The sequence below is a fragment of the Rhinoderma darwinii genome, chromosome 1 (genome assembly GCF_050947455.1).
Source record: "Rhinoderma darwinii isolate aRhiDar2 chromosome 1, aRhiDar2.hap1, whole genome shotgun sequence".
Lineage (NCBI taxonomy): Eukaryota > Metazoa > Chordata > Amphibia > Anura > Rhinodermatidae > Rhinoderma > Rhinoderma darwinii.
In genome coordinates, this window is record NC_134687.1 from 241,502,445 (window position 1) to 241,519,697 (window position 17,253).

The 17,253-nt window shown below is 43.4% G+C and overlaps 1 long non-coding RNA gene across 2 annotated transcripts in view; it reads left to right on the top strand.

Annotated features, from left to right (window-relative positions):
- The window catches only part of LOC142740644 (uncharacterized), a 58,201-nt gene that overhangs the window by 17,561 nt on the left and 23,387 nt on the right, over window positions 1–17,253 (top strand). Inside the window, exons 2-3 of one of the 2 annotated variants that reach the window (XR_012880843.1) lie at window positions 2,475–2,546; window positions 8,665–8,747. This is a non-coding gene — a long non-coding RNA (uncharacterized LOC142740644). Of the gene's footprint in view, window positions 1–2,474; window positions 2,547–8,664; window positions 8,748–17,253 lie in introns of those variants that run through there. The other variant, XR_012880836.1, reaches the window with a different exon arrangement.

Below are 17,253 nucleotides of genomic sequence, written 5' to 3' on the forward strand. Positions count from 1 at the left end.
CTTTTTTAACTTTTTTTTTTACTTTATTACTTTGTCCCACTAGGGGACTTGAGGGCAGGAGGCCCTGATCGCTATTCTAATACACTGCACTACATCCGTAGTGCAGTGTATTAGAACTGTCAGCTATTCACTGACAGCAAGCATAGTGGGTCCTGACTTTGTCAGGACCCACTAGGCTTCCGTCGATGGCATAGCCGGACGCCTTTGTTTGGTGTCCGGTTGCCATAGTAACCATCGCCGGCCGCTATCGTGTAGCAGGCCGGCGATGGTAACTTAACCCCTAAAAACCCGCGATCTCTATAGAACGCGGCTTTTAAGGGGTTAGACAGCGGGGACACAGCGATCGGTCCCCGCTGTAGGAGCTGCGGCAGCTGCTGTACGAGACAGCAGCTGTCACAGCTCCTGCACCTGTCGGGAAGACGGCCGAAACGGCCGTTATTCCTGCAACTTCGTATACACACCGCTACACACCTTCAACCTTGCGCATGCGCAGTGTAATATACACGGCCGCTGAAGACGCAGCCACATAATTTCACAGAGCATGCGCGGTGGAGTGTGTTCACCACGCATGCTCTAATTCAATAAAGAAGCACGTGGTACGGTTACGTCATTTTTGACGTAACCGTACAGTGTGTAAGCCGGAAACCGGAAGCAAGGCAGAAGACCAAATGGACGGGTCTGCACAGGAAGTGCAGATTTTGCATTGCTAAGGGGACGGCGACGGAGGAGGATATACGACGCTACAGCCATCTGATGAAACGTAAGTACATTGGAAAGTTATATCTTTTTCATTGTTTTATTTAAATAAATGTAATTTTTTAGTTCCGGAATACCCCTTTAAGGTAGTTGAAATCAGATAGTCTCTAAATTATTTGAAATTTTCTGTGAGTTGGTTTTGTTTGTAAAAAGATTCATGGGGACAAACTGTATGTTAAATAAAACATTAGTGAATGTTCTGCACTCCTGTGTTCAGGAATGATCTCTTTTTTCACTGCTCTGAATATTCTACTACTACCATTCATACATAGTGGGGGAGATCTACTAAGCAAAATGCAACAAAATTCTTTCATACATGACGTGCGCCAAATTTATTATGTATTTCAGACACTTTTTCCACTTTCCTCGACAGTTTTAAAGTGTCTAAAAAAGGGGTTTAGGTTACCAAATACGCCAAATGTTTTAATGGCATGGCATGCGCATTATTTCTTGCTAAATACTGTACATCAGCCATGAAGTGGATTAAGGAAGAGAAAAGTGTCTAGCAGGTTGCGCCAAATTTATCATGCAGCGTGCACCTTTGTGATCAATTTTAGTTTCTGCCTCGTTGTTGCTATTGGGCAAGTACAACTTCATATGTATCAAAAATGCTCCCTGTATTGATACTACAGTATAGATCTTTCCAGATCTGTAGGAATCCTGAGAGTGGGTGCTCCTGGTTCCCCATTCCCAGCAGAGAGGTAACTGTGCATGCACAGTCAAGCACTATTATATAGAATGAGAGATACAGAAACTGCTGAGTGGGCATGCGTAGCTTTTTCTGTATTTCCCATACTGTATAAAATAGAATGCTTGCTTAAAGGGGTTTTCCAGTCCCAAAACATTGATGACCTATCCTCAGGATAGGCCATTAATATGTGATTGGTTGGAGTCTGACTCCCAGCTCCCCCGCCGATCAGCTGTTTTAAAGGGGCCACAGCGCTTGTACGAGCGCTGCTTTCCCTTTATTTCTATTTGCTCACTGTGAATCGTCGACACGCAAGTGAATAGGAGAAGACTATAAAATACCGTGAACCGCCGCTACAAGTATGTCGACGATTCACAATAGGCATGAATGTCGATGATTCACAATAGGCATGAAGGGGAAGCAGCGCTCGTAAGAGCGCTGCTTCCCTTTCAAAACAGCCAATAACATATTGATGGCCTATCCTGAGGATAAGCCATCAATTTTTTGGGACTTCAATACCCCTTTAAGTTCGACCACTTCTCCTCTGCAAATGGAAGGCATGAAACCCGTGTCATAGTTTTCATTTATGGCAAATCTAAGTTCTACAATATACAATGTGACAGCTTTACTAATGCTGTCTAATATGTAGACAACCTAAACTTAGACCAGGCAGTCAGAAGATGCACTAAATTTATCATAGTGGCACACGCAGTATAAGTTTGTTGCATCTTGATAGACATGTTAGACACTTTTTTTTTTTTCTTTCACCTTCTCTTGGTTGTCTTAGTTTACAGCAGTTTTTGTGCCACTCTTTTAATAGCAAAAGAGGCAGGGCTACGGTCCGACAAATATACCATAATAGATGCCAGAAAGTGGTGGAAATTAAAAGGGAAATCTACGGCAGCACCTCTTGATAAATTAGTTGCATCTTCCTCCTGTGGGTTTCTCAGTACATCTGAGCCATAATATTGTATCACTTAGAAGCTACAAATTGATATGCGTAACTTTTTTTATTTTATTTTTTATACAGAAACCAGTTCTAACCACAATGACACATGAAAAAATTGTGCTCTATGCACTGGGATGGGGTGGGGATCCAAATGTAAGTACTGCATTATTAGTATCTTTGAAGTAGTCCCACCCATCTTCTTCTCATAAAACAGATTTAGGTTTCATATTCTTGGCTCTGACAGAGGCCTTAAGAGAGTCAGCTGGAAAAACAAAAGTACATTCACAGGAATTGTGGAGAAGTCTTAAAGCAAGAGTACTCCTTAATTTCCATTTAGTGATGAGTGTACACATATCTTTACAAAAACTGTATGAATCCTCAGACATTTTAGTCCGCTGTTTTTGTTTAGAATCATTTATTCACTGTTTGAGTGTGAGTAATAATTTGTTTCTTGTTTTAGTGAAGGTGTGTCACAGTTCACGTCCACACATTTCCACACTACTATTTTAATATTTTTTTTTTAAATTCATGTTAGAATTAAATAATACGTTTTTATGATTTTTAAAATGTAATTCATATTTAGTTGTTTTTTTTATATTACATATAGTGGAAACACCTACAGACATTTGAAAGTATTTCCAGCACTCTTTTACCTTTCACAAAATGTGGCAAAGTTTTGTGCTAAGGAACAAAGCTTACAGATTCCAGCAGTGCAATTTTTACCGATCAAAAATAGTGCCTGTCTAGGTCGGACAGCATAGACAAATGTATATTTAAAGAGGCTCTGTCACCAGATTTAGCAACCCCTATCTGCTATTGCAGCAGATAGGCGCTGCAATGTAGATTACAGTAACGTTTTTATTTTTAAAAAACGAGCATTTTTGGCCAAGTTATGACCATTTTTGTATTTATGCAAATGAGGCTTGCAAAAGTACAACTGGGCGTGTTGAAAAGTAAAAGTACAACTGGGCGTGTATTATGTGCATACATCGGGGCGTGTTTACTTCTTTTACTAGCTGGGCTTTCTGACGAGAAGTATCATCCACTTCTCTTCAGAACGCCCAGCTTCTGGCAGTGCAGACACACAGCGTGTTCTCGAGAGATCACGCTGCGACGTCACTTCCCCAGGTCCTGCATCGTGTCAGACGAGCGAGGACACATCGACACCAGAGGCTACAGATGATTCTGCAGCAGCATCGGCGTTTGCAGGTAAATCGATGTAGCTACTTACCTGCAAACGCTGATGCTGCTGCAGAATCAACTGAAGCCTCTGGTGCCGATGTGGCCGACACGATGCAGGACCTGTGAGTGACGTCACAGATCTGCACTGCCAGAAGCTGGGCGTTCTGAAGAGAAGTGGATGATACTTCTCGTCAGAACGCCCAGCTAGTAAAAGAAGTAAAAACGCCCCGATGTACGCACATAATACACGCCCAGTTGTACTTTTAGTTTTCAACACGCCCAGTTGTACTTTTGCAAGCCTCATTTGCATAAATACAAAAATGGTCATAACTTGGCCAAAAATGCTCGTTTTTTAAAAATAAAAACGTTACTGTAATCTACATTGCAGCGCCTATCTGCTGCAATAGCAGATAGGGGTTGAAAAATCTGGTGACAGAGCCTCTTTAAGTGGCACAAGAACAAGCCAGCACCTCTTAAGTACACCACACAGAATACTGACACTCTATTCTCTTTCAAAATCACAAGGCCAGCTTGCACTTTGCAGAAATAATAAACATGAGGTATTAGTTGAATACACAATCTCAATCTCTACCGAAACTGTGACATGGGCCCACACTGTCTTGAAAGTCCCTACACTAACATTAAAAAGTCGGTGCCACCATCCCTGGGTGTCAGCTGTATGTTACAGCTGACACCCTGCTGTAATGGCTGCATTAATGGCTGCATTTAAGGTGATTGCAACTCATCGCCACCCCAGCAACGAAATTGCCGTGGTGCCGACGGCTGCCTAGTCCTGGTCTGCCTAGTACGGAAGCCTTCCAGGCCCCACAGGCGGGGCCCAAATGGCTTCCGTAGCCGATGGCAATATGGCGCCGGCTCAGGAGCTGAGCTGGCGTCATCAGCGGTAGGTGCCAACTGTAGGTTACAGCTGACACTCTCCTGTAATGGCAGGAACCAGAGCTAGCACTGATCCCTGCCATTAACCCCTTAGATGTAGCTGATCGCTGCATCTTAGTGGTTGGTAGCAAATAGGTAGCACTGCCATGTGATTGCAAGGCTGCCGACTGCTGCTATTGCAACAGGAGGCCTAACAATGGCCTCCTGCTCTGCCATTACGGAAGATCTAATACATTGCGCTACATAGGTGGTGCAATGTATTCGAAAATAAATCAGACATTTGAACCTTCAAGTCCCCTAGTGGGACTTAGGCCTCATGCACACTTCAGTTATTTTCATCAAGGTGCTATCCGTTTTTTTAACTGATAGCACCTTGACACATTCATTTCAATGGGGTAATGCACACTTCCGTTGTTTTAACGGAACCGTGTGCTGTTCCGTCAAAAATAGGACAGATCCTACTCCTGTCCGTTTTTGACAGAACAGTCTCGGCCTTTTCATTGATTCGGTCCGTGAAGCAATCCGTGTGTGGTCCGTGTTTCACGGATCCATCATTAACGGCCGTACGACAGCCAATGGAAGTGTGCATGAGGCCTAAAACAAAGTGTAAAAACCCTTTTTCCCTTATCAAGTCCTTATTAAAAAAATAAAAATAAACCATACATATTTAGTATCACCGCGACCGTAACGGCCTGAACTATAAAACATATTATGTTATTTATTCCACGCAGTGAACGGCATAAAAAATACAACTTAAAAAACAATGCCAGAATTTCTGTCTTTTGTCAATTTTCCCTACAGAAATTGGAATAAAAAGTAATCAAAAAGTCGCATGTATCCAAAAATGGTATTTATAAAAACTATAGCTTGTCTCGCAAAAAACAAGCCCTCATACAGCTCCGTCGATGAAGAAATTAAAAAGTTATGGTTCTCACACCATTGCGACAGAAAAAAGACATTCTTTTTACAAAAATAATTTTAATGTTCAAAAAGTTGTAAAACATAAAGTGCTATAAATTTGGTATCACCGGAATCGTACTGACCCGCAGAGTAAAGTTAACATGTAATTTATAATGCATGGTGAACGCTGTATTTAAAAACCTAACAAAATCTCTGCCAGAATTGCTGTTTTTGGTCACCTTACCTCCCAAAAAATAGGATAAAAGGTGATAAAAAATTTACATGTACCTCAAAATGATACCAATAATAACTACAGCTCGTCCAGAAAAAAAAAGCCCTCCGACTACTACGTCTATGAAAAAATAAAATTAGCTAAGGCTCCAATAAATCAGGAAAGAAAGAGAATGCGGGCCCGAGGAGAAGAACATTTCTCCTGTTTCAAAAGGTGATTTATCAAGGCCCTAAAACTAGGGAACCTGGAAGGAGAGAGCCCAAACATATCTGCTGGAAGCGAGGGTGCCCGTATTATACCAGGACAACACTTTCCCTGTAAAATTCCCCAAATTGCAAAGGTTGCAGAGTGTGGACCAAAAGGGGAATAAGTAAGGACAACATTTATCAGTGCGATACTGGCCTGTGCATAAAGAATTGCTTCACAGCATAACACACATCTACGGATTATTTTATTGTTTTTTTTAGCCCATTATTATACTACCTGACTATGCCCCTGATGTACTCTGCCCAGCTTACATGTGCCCCCACATTATAATTGAAAACACCAGTAATACTCAAACAAAACTACTACCAAGCAAAATCCACACTCCAAAAGCGAAATGGCACTGCCTCCCTTCTGAGCCCTACATTGTGCCCAAACAGCTGTTTACTTCCACATATATGGCATCGCCATACCCGGGAGAACCCTTTTAACAATATTTGTGGTGTGTGTCTCCAGTGGCACAAGCTGGGCACGACATATTTGCCACTGAAATGGCATATCTAGGGAAAAAAATTTACTTTGCACCATCCACAGCGCATTCATTTATGGGAAATACCTATCGGGTGAAAATTATCACTGCACCCCATAATAAATGCCTTGAGGGGTGTAGTTTCCAAAATGAGGTCTCTTTTCGGGGTCTCTTTTAATATTTCACATCAGAGCCTCTGAATTGTGAACCAATACTTCGTAAATCGCCAAATTAGGCCTCGATTTCGCAAGTTATTCTTTCCCTCCTGAGCCCTGTCGAATGGCCAGGCAAAAGACTAGGGCCACATGTAGGGTGTTTCTAAAACCGGGAAACACAGCATAATAATTAGAGAGCTGTCTTGTCATGGTGGCACAAGCTGGGCATCACATATTTGCATTTCTATGGAAAAATTCCCATTTTCACTCTGCAACATCGAGTGCATACTAATTTCTGGAAAACACCTGCGGGGTTAACATGCTCACTATACCCCTAGGAGAATACCTTGAGGGGTATAGGTTCCAAAATGGGGTCACTTCTGGGGGGATTTCAACTGTTTTGGTCCCACAGGGGCTTTGCAAATTCGACATAGCGGCCAGAAACCAATCCAGCAAAATCTGCACTCCAAAAGCAAAATGGCGCTCCTTCCTTTCTGAGCCCTACTCTGTGCCCAAACAGCAGTTTATGACCACATTTGCGGTATTTGCGTACTCCAGAGAAGTTGCTTTACAAACGTTGGGGTTCATTTTTTCCTTTATTTGTTAAGAAAATGAAAAGCTAAAGCTACGTCTTATTGAAGAAAAAGGAATTTTTTTATTTTCACTGCCCAATTCTAATAAAATCTATGAAACACCTGTGGGGGTCAAAATGCTCACTACACCCCTAGATGAATTCTTCAAGGGGTGTAGTTTTGTGAATGGAGTCACTTTTGGGTAGTTTCCACTGTACTGGTACGTTAGGGGCTTTCAGTGCTATTACTGTGAAGTGGAAGTGTCTAGAATTAACAACAGATCAGCCACGCTCACAGAGAGGCCAACAAATGCTGAAGCGTTTGGCATGTGAAAATCGCCTATTCTCTGTTGTATCACTCAGTTCAGGGTTCTAAGCTGGCTCTGGAAGTGACATCATTAAAGAACTGTGCGTCGGCGAGCTTAATGAAATGGGTTTTCATGGTTGAGCAGCTGCACTCAAGGCTCAGATAACTATTCATAATGCCAAGCATCGACTGGAGTGGTGTAAAGCACGCCGTCACTGGAATCTGGAGCAGAGTAAACATTCCCTGGAGTGATGCATCGTGTTTCACTATCTGGCAGTCTGATGACTGAATCTGGGTTTGCTGGATGCCAGGAGAACGCTACCTAAATTAATACATACTGTCTACTCTAAAATTTGGTGGAGGAGAGATATTGGTCTGGGGCTGTTTTTCAGGATTTGGACTAGGCTCCTTATTATCAGTGAAGGGTAATATTTATGCTACAGCATACTATATATAGACATTTTAGACATTTATATGTTTCCAACTTTGTGTCAACCTTTTGTGAAGACCCTTTTCTGTTCCAGCATAACTGTGCTGCTGTCCACAAAGTGAGGTCCACAAAAACATGATGAGTTTGGTGTGGGGAACTCAAGTGTCCTGCATAGAGCCCTAACCTCAACCCCATCAAACACCTTTGAGATGAAGTTGAACGCTGATTTAGAGCTGGGCCCTCTCGTTAAACATCAGTGTCTGACATCACAGGTGCTGTTTTGGCTGAATCGGCACAAATTCCCAGACACACTCTAAAATCTTGTGGAAAGCCTTCCCAGAAGTTTGGATGCTGTTATAACCGCATTGGAGGGCCCAGCTTTATATTAACACCCATTATTTTGAAATGAGATGTCCAACAAGCTCGTATAGGTGTGATGATCTGGTGTTTACATACTTTTGCCCATACAGTGTACCATAAGCATCTAATATTACGCTTGCTTGCACGGCCTGAACACCAGTCGTTTGTGGCCAAGAAAATGTTCAGCCTTTATTGTTCTCTTATTTTGTATCCAGGTATCCTCTCCTTTTGCTCCTGCTGTGTCTTATGTCTTTATTACGCTGTTGCACATCTCCTGCAAAGACATAATGTTCTGGCTGTTTGCAGACAGACGTAGAGGAACCTTATGGTTTAAATAATGTGATAACTTTACAGGTCGTTACAATTCCGGCCATAGCATACATGTGTAGTTATTTTTATTTTTTTACACTGGAAACTAAACTTACTTTATTAGAAAACAAGTGTTTTTATGTGAACACATTTTTAACTAACTTTATTAGACTTTACTTCATTTATTTTTTTTAGTCCCACTAGGGAACATTGAAAAAGAGGGTTGCTTTGATCTGAGTCTATCACTAAAAACAAATAGAACCATCAGAAATTAAACACTGGGAAGAAAGCTGTGACAGGATTGAACTTCTTCGAGTCTATTCCTCCTGCTGCTCCATAATACACAGGAGAATCATATTACATTGCTGCAAGTATAACAACATTTATTCATTTAAACACTGAGAAACAGGAGTCAGACACTATTTATAATAGAAAAATGCAATTTTATTATGATTTAAACAATGAGGGGATATAAAATACACAGAGGATCCAAAATAGGATTTGACTTTATAAGGGCCAGATTAGTAAACAGATTAATACCACAGCAGTAACAGAGCATTGAATACATAAATACAGTTTAAAACGGTGCATGATATTAATAGTATGGAACAGGTAATGCCATGTCTAAAAATATGCAGGAAGCCAAGGCAATGCATACTGCATAATAATGTAATAAAGGACCATGCGCAAACAAGGGAACTGAACAGTGAGCACAGATAAAAGGAAGTAAAGTCTGAGAAATAGTTATCAGCAAACTAAACCAATGGACAGGTGCTAAACATATGTCCAAGTGAGAGCAAACGTAGATGAAGTCCCAGATACAAGTGTATGACATGGCGTGCCTTACCCATAAATGTAAGATGTAGTCAAATGGCCCAGAAGAACGAAAGTGCCCCCATTTAACAACATCCAGCATGAAGTAAGATAGCAGCAGAGATTTTCCCTGCACACCCGCTGCACATAGTCTCACTGTAATGACAGGGTAGGGAGACAGACAGGTGAGCCCTAATCTACCCGCCACTCAGTCCCTGCCTACTTGCAACGACCCGTCCTAAGCGACGGGGTACAACTGGGCGACGGTCCCTACGCTCAGTAAGTGCAAGACAGACAAACAGACAAGGGTACACAGAAGCAAGGGAAACGGGGCAGCGGAAACGGGGAGACACCGTGAGCAACAAGAGTAGTGAACGAGCCGAGTCAAACCAGGAGAGACCGAGGTACAAAAACGCTGAGCAGGAGAGTGGTCAGAAAGCCAAGGTCAATACCAAGCAGATGATGAGTAGTACAAACAGCAGCAGCAAGCCAGGAAACAAGCAAAGAAGAATCACAGGCAAAGGAGGAACAGGAAAGGCAGGTATAAATAGACAGTGGGCGGGAGCTAGCTCCGTCTTGCCAGGCTGTGATAGGCTCTCCCACTCCTAAGCCTGCCATCCTGAGTGGTGGAAGATGGAGTCAGTCTCACAGACATAGGAGCAGGTGCAGACTGATTGCCCACGGGCATCGACACAGAGGCTGTGTCTGGCAAATCCTTTACACTCACATCTCACAGTGGACTCTCCCAACTCAGAAGCAGGAACTCCCACAGGGCAGTCAAAATCTCCTAAAACTTGTACTGGTCACTGCTGCCTGTGGAGAGCCGACTTCAGCTGAAGTACTCTCAGCTCATAAAGGGACAGAGATTTTATCACTAAATTAGTGAGGACATTATAATTTACATTCTGCATGTATAGTGACATTTTTACAGGGTAAGGCCCCATGTAATTACGGGCCCATAGACTTCTATTGGCCACGGGTACCTCCCCGTATGCTTACGGGAAGGTGCCTGGGCCGTTGAAAAATATAGAACATGTCCTATTTTACAGGTGACTACGTGTGTGCACCCGTAATTACGGGAGCGTTGCTAGGCGACGTCAGTGGATAGTCACTGTCCAGGGTGCTGAAAGAGTTACCTGATTGGCAGTAACTGTTTCAGCACCCTGGACAGTGACTTCCGATCACAATATAAATCAACGTGTAAAGAAAATAGAAGTTCATCCTTACTCAGAACTCCCTGCTTCTTCCTCCAGTCCGGCCTCCCGGGATGACGTTTCAGCCAATGTGACCGCTGCAGCCAATCACAGGCCAATCATAGGCGTCATCCAGGGAGGTCGGGCTGGATGTCAAGAGAGGGACATGTCACCAAGGCAACGGCCGGGTAAGTATGAATTTCTTTTACATTTACCTCTCAAAGGCTGCCCCTTCTCTCTATCCTACACTGATCGAGAGAATGGGCTGCCGATTAGTGCAGTGCAATTTTGCAGCGAAAACGTGCACGTAAATACAGGTGGAATACTGGTGACACCGGACCCATATTTACGGGCACGGGTCCGTAAATACTGGTGCAATACGGGTCGAATACGTGTGACCAAGGACCCGTATTTACGCCAGGGAAAAAATACGTTCCTAAGGCCCCATGCACACGACTGAATTTTTTCCCTCCCGTAAATACTGGCGTAAATACGGGTCCTTTGTCACACGTATTCCACCCGTATTTACGGACCCGTGCCCGTAAATACGAGTTCGTTGTCATCCGTATTCCACCCGTATTTACGGACCCGTAAAAAAAAAGGGGGGCTGGAAATGATGCCACAATCATGTCCAAACCCCTTTTTCTGGCATTTCTGCATTGTGAGAGCTGTGTGGGATTCCTGTGCTGATATAGTTTGGGATCTTGGCGTTTATTTCATATCAAGGATGTCAGACACTCGTGTGGATAATTCTCTGCTGTGCTTTCTTGTCTCGTGGCGATTTGGACAGCGCCCTATGCTAGACTAGGAACCGTTGAGGAAGAAGAGGAGGTATTGGGTTCACCCCATTGTCTCCCAAAGGCCCAGGAAGGGCCATTTCCATACCCTATACAATGACCTGTGGAAGCACCCGGATAAATTTCACAACTTCTGCTGCATGTCGATCTCCAGCTTTGACCGTCTGTTGTCAGACCTCCGTCCCGGAATCACCTTACAGGACACCAACATGCGACAGTGCATCTCTCCAGAGGAACGGCTCATTGTCACCCCCAGGTAAAACACATAATATCCCCTGTGCCTATTCCTACCATGCCCTGCTACAGTTAGTATAACCGTACTTGTCCCCTGTGCCCATTCCCGTCATGTTCTGCATAACCATATTTGTCCCCTGTGTGAACTGATGTCCTGTCACCCTGTACCAGCAGTACTCATTTATTTTTTTTTCTTCACAATTCCAGGCAACCGGCAACTCATTTGCATCACTGCATTTTGAGTTTTTGCTGGGTTGCTCAACCATTTCGCAGATCATCTGTCTTACTTGCGAAGTCATCTGGCAGCGTCTGAGAGTGTCAGTGATGCCACAGCCCTAGGCAGAAGATTGGCTATGGATTGCTGAGGGCTTCTACCAATCTGCACAGTTTCCCAGCAGTGTCGGCGCGCTGGATAGGAAACATATTAGTGCAAAGAAGCCGCCTAAATCTGGGTCCTTATATTACAATTACAAACAGTTTTTCTCGGTGGTGCTGTTGGCCTTGGCTGACAGCGACTACCGGTTTGTGATTGTTGATATAGGGGCCTATGGGAACTCCTCGGATGCTGGCATCTTCAGGGCTTCCCGAATGGGTGAACGTCTTCTGTCCAACCAGCTCGCCATTCCTGAACCTGGACAACTTCCTGGATCTTCAGGACCATCAGTGCCATTCGTTATCATGGCAGATGAAGGTTTTGGGCTATCACCCCATGTGTTGCGGCCATTCCCCCGCCGTGATCTTGATGACCGGAGGCGCCTTTTTAATTACCGGCTCACCCATGTGAGACGATATGTGGAATGTGCCTTTGGGATTCTGTGCAACAAATGGCATTTATTCCAGAGCCCCCTTCAATTGGATCCCCAGAAGCACTTGTCCGAACGCTGTGTTCAAATTATTTGTTCCTGCTCTCTATAAAACTCTTCAATGGCGATATTGGTGAGATTCACAGGTAATTCAGCTTTTTCTGCCTTTCACTTCAAAAGTAGAGAAGGCTAAAATAACTATGATACCTCCCAACATGTATGTTGGCGAAGCACACGGAGCTAGAAGAAAAGAGGGGAAATGAACACTCCTACGAGCGCTGCATCCACTTCCAAACTTAACATAGCCGGGGGACCCGGAATTCGCAACCCGCCACATCAGCTATTATTTAAAGAGCTATTCCCAGGATAGTCGTCAATTCTTAAGAGGCAGGATAACCACTTTTACATGAAACAGTTTGTAATCTGGCTAAAATGTTAAAAAAAATGAAAATGATAATTTTTGTTGTTGGTTAAAAATAACACACGTTCACAAATCCATGTTGCTAAAATCCATACCAATATGTGTAATGTGGAAATCTACATACATTTCGCATACAGTACAACTAAACATACATACCACATACAACGTACATAACCATACATTAATCTGAAATGTATTGTACCTAATAATCGAAAAAAAAGACAACGCTAATTATTTTGGTGCAACAATTTATAAAGTCAAAAATGCACAATTTTAAGAAAAACAACAAAAACAGTCACATAACATAAAAAAAACTTCAAACGGACAAAGTCCTCAGTAGGAGGCCCCGCCACATTACCACCATGCGGTTTCCCTTCCTGCCCTTGTATTGGCCACTGGGAAACTGGCCGGGGGCACTGAACGTGAGCCGATCCTGACAGAATTGAGGTTGTGAGGAGGGAAAATATCCACAATAGATGGAGGCACACGGCGGTGGTGGGAGTGGAGTGGCGGGAGGTTCTACATGCATGACATGCGGGCTCCGATGAAACTATATTGCATCGGAGTAGGATTGATCATGAAGGCTTCCAGGACTCCAAGTATTGCCGATTGGCATCGAAGTTGCCTTTCGCAAGGCATCCGTTTCAGATGTAGAGTCACTGTACGCCCAAACACGTCCTCCACACTGTCCTCTGCTCGTCGCTGGAGATGGGCCAGCACCTGGGCATCTATGGATGACCTTGTCTCCTCTTCTTGACATGTTCGGTTACGACGACGTGGTGGGGGCGATGTCGTATCTTCAAACCCAGGCTGATCCGTACTTTCGACTTGTGTGTAGCGATTCAGAGTCCCCTTCCTGAAGGTTATCGGTAGTTCTGTGTTTACATTTTTTTTTATTGAATCAGTTCAATATAGCTAGCTAAAATATTATTAAAGCTTTTTTTAAGGAAGACATAACATATCCCCATGCGTATAAGTTAAACACAATAGCATGTCTCCTGGCAACATATCAAGGTGTGACGGATGGGGATATGCGATGTCACACAGGTATCTATGGGACATAACATATCCCCATGCGTTTAAATTAAATACAATAGCAGGTCTCCTGGCAACATATCAAGGTGTGAAGGATGGGGATATGCAATGTCACACAGGTATCTGGGGGACATAACATATCCCCATGCGTTTAAATTAAACACAATAGCATGTCTCCTGGCAACATATCAAGGTGTGACGGATGGGGATATGCAAAGTCACACAGGTATCTGGGGGACATAACATATCCCCATGCGTTTAAATGAAACACAATAGCATGTCTCGTCTCCTGGCAACATATCTAGGTGTGACGGATGGGGATATGCGATGTCACACAGGTATCTGTTGGACATAACATATCCCCATGCGTATAAATTAAACACAATAGCATGTGACAGTTGACTTAACTCGTTAGTGACCGCCCCATAGTGTTTTTACGTCGGTCACTAACGGGCCTTATTCCGATGCAATAGACTTTTTATGTCGCTGCATCGGAATAAGTAAACAGAGCAGGGAGCTGTCAAATCTCCCTGCTCTCAGCTGCCAGAGGTAGCTGAGGGCTGGGGGCGTCCCTGCTCGAACGTGTGAGATTGCTATATTAGTATCGATTTCACCCGTTTAACCCTTCAGATGCGGTGCTCAATAGCGTGCACCGCATCTGAGTGGTTTTGGAGAGAGGGAGGGAGCTCCCTCTCATCCCACTGAAACCCGGCGATTAGAGTGTCTGTGTCTCCGATGGCAGCCAGGGGGCCTAATAAAGGCCCCCAGGTCTGCCTGTAATGAATGCCTGCTAGATCATGCCTCTGGCATGACATAGCAGATGCCTGTCCGTTTTACACGAACAGGCAATAATACACTGCAATACAGAAGTATTGCAGTGTATTAGAAATGCGATTGGATAATCGCATAGTGAAGTCCCCTAGTGGGACTAGTAAAAAAGTTTAAAAAAAAGTTGAATAAAAAGTGAAAAAAAATGAAGAACCCACTTTTCCCCCTTACAAACTGCTTTATTATTAACAAACAAAATAAAGTAATAAAGTTACACATATTTGGTATCGCCGCGTCCGTAACGACCCCAAGTATAAACTCATTACATCATTTAACTCGCACGGTGAAGATCGTAAAAAAATAAATAAAAAACCATGCAAAAATTACTGTTTTCTCTGAATCCAGCCTTAAAAAAAATGTGATAAAAAGTGATCAAAAAGTCACATCTACTCCAAAATGGTACCGATAAAAACTACAAGTCGTCCCAAAAAAATAAGCCCTCCTACAATTGCATCGGCGAAAAATAAAAACGTTACCGCTCTTCAAATATGGAGACACAAAAACAAATAATTTTGGAAAAAAAAAGCTTTTCACTGTGTAAAAGTAGTAAAACATACAAAAACTATACAAATTTGGTATCGTTGCAATCGCAACAACCCAATGAATACAGTTATTGTGTTATTTATAACACACGGTAAACAGTGTAAATTTAGGACGCAAAAAAGTGTGGCGAAATTGCTGGTTTTTTCTATTCCCCCCCCAAAAAAAGTTGATCAAATTTAATCAATAAATTCTATGTACCCCAAAGTGGTGCTATTAAAAATTACAACTTGTCCCGCAAAAAACAAGACCTTATACAGCTATGTCGATGCAAAAATAAAAAGTGTATAGCTCTTTGAATGAGACAATGGAAAAACGTAAAAAAATGGCTTAGTCTAAAATAGGCTTGTCATTAAGGGGTTAATTCTTATCTTACGGCCCAATGTCCATCACAGCTTTCAAAAACTGTAACTGCTGGGTGTAGATGTATGGCCTTTTCTTGGTCTGTCCTTCCCCGCTGCGGCCTTTGGAACCTCCCGCCTGAACTGGTCGCGGCAGGTGCTCCATCGCGACTTAGCATTGGCCACTATGGGGGAAAAAAAACCTAGAAGTTTAATGTATAATACATTTTATTTTAAAAAAAAGGGTGATTGAAATAACATTTGGGGGGAGGGGGTGGCAACTTACCTAGTTTGCGGCGCTCTCTCACCGTAGCCGATTCCCACTTAATGACCTCATTCCATGCTTGCTCTTTGGCCACATTGTCTTTATAGTCTTCCAGCCTTTTGTCCCATATCACCAGGTAGTCCTCAATGAATAGAAGGAGGCTTTCAACTTGTAGTTTGGTGAGGGACATTTTCTCTGCTACTGTTTGAAATCAGGCTGTGGCCTGCAGACAGGGGAATCCCCTAATGTCGCCTAGCAACGCTCCCGTAATTACGGGTGCACACACGCAGCCACCCCGTAATTACTAGAGCCCCATAGGAAGGTACCCGTGGCCAATAGAAGTCTATGGGCCCGTAATTACGGTCGTGTGCATGGGGCCTTACATTTACACTTTACAAGCAGCTGTCTCCTCTTCCTTGAGCAGATTAATGCTTTACAAACAGACATAACCTCCTAGCTGGCCTGCATAATACACAGTGAAATCTTATTTCATGGCTGATAAAATAACAGTATTCTGTATGAAGTAAAGTTCAGGCTTGTTAGAGATTAGCCAATTGTAACTCAGTTTTCGTTTCGTTGATTTGTCACCCATTAGGATGCATGGGTTTATTTACTCAACGGGCGCAAGATTCGCTTTCGTAAAATTTATGAGAAAAATAGGGGAATCTATTCTATTATTGTATTGTATGGACCAGCAAACCAACAACGTGGTGAAATAGGTCAATTGATTCGCTCTTTATTTACCATTCACATACTGCATAGAATCAGCTCTTCCACCTCACAATTGATACTTTCCAGAGAAGAAGAGAATCTCACAAGATTTGGATGTCACTCTGCGGAAATGAAAGTAAAAACTGCAACCCTGTAATACGGAGGGAAATCTGCTGTTCTGCTACTGATATTGTAATGACGGGGGGTAAGGAAACAGACAAGTGAGCCCTAATCTACCCGCCACTCAGTCCCTGCCTACTTGCAACGACCCGCCCTAGGCGACGGGGTACAACTGGGCGACAGTCCCTACGCTCAATATGTGCACGACAGACAAACAGACAAGGGTACACAGAAGCAAAGGAAAAGGGGCAGTTGCCCACGGCAACACCGAGAGCAACAAGAGTGGTGAACGAGCCGAGTAAAACCAGGAGTGTACGAGGTACCAAACGCAGGGCAGGAGACTAGTGAACAAGTCGAGTCAAACCAGGAGTGTACGAGGTATCAAACGCAGAGCAGGAGAGTAGTCAGTAAGCCAGGGTCAATATGAAGCAGGGTCAAATAGATCAAGAAGCTGCAGCAGGGCCAGGAAACCAAATGAGAAGAATCACAAGCAAGGAGGAACAGGAGAGGCAGGTATAAATAGACAGAGGGCGGGAGCTAGCTCCGTCTGGCCAGGCTATGATAGGCTCTCCCACTCCTAAGCCTGCCATCCTGAGTGGTGGAAGATGGAGTCAGTCTCCCAGACATAGAAGCAGGTGCAGACTGATTACCTATGGGCGTGGATACAGAAGCTGTGCCTAGCA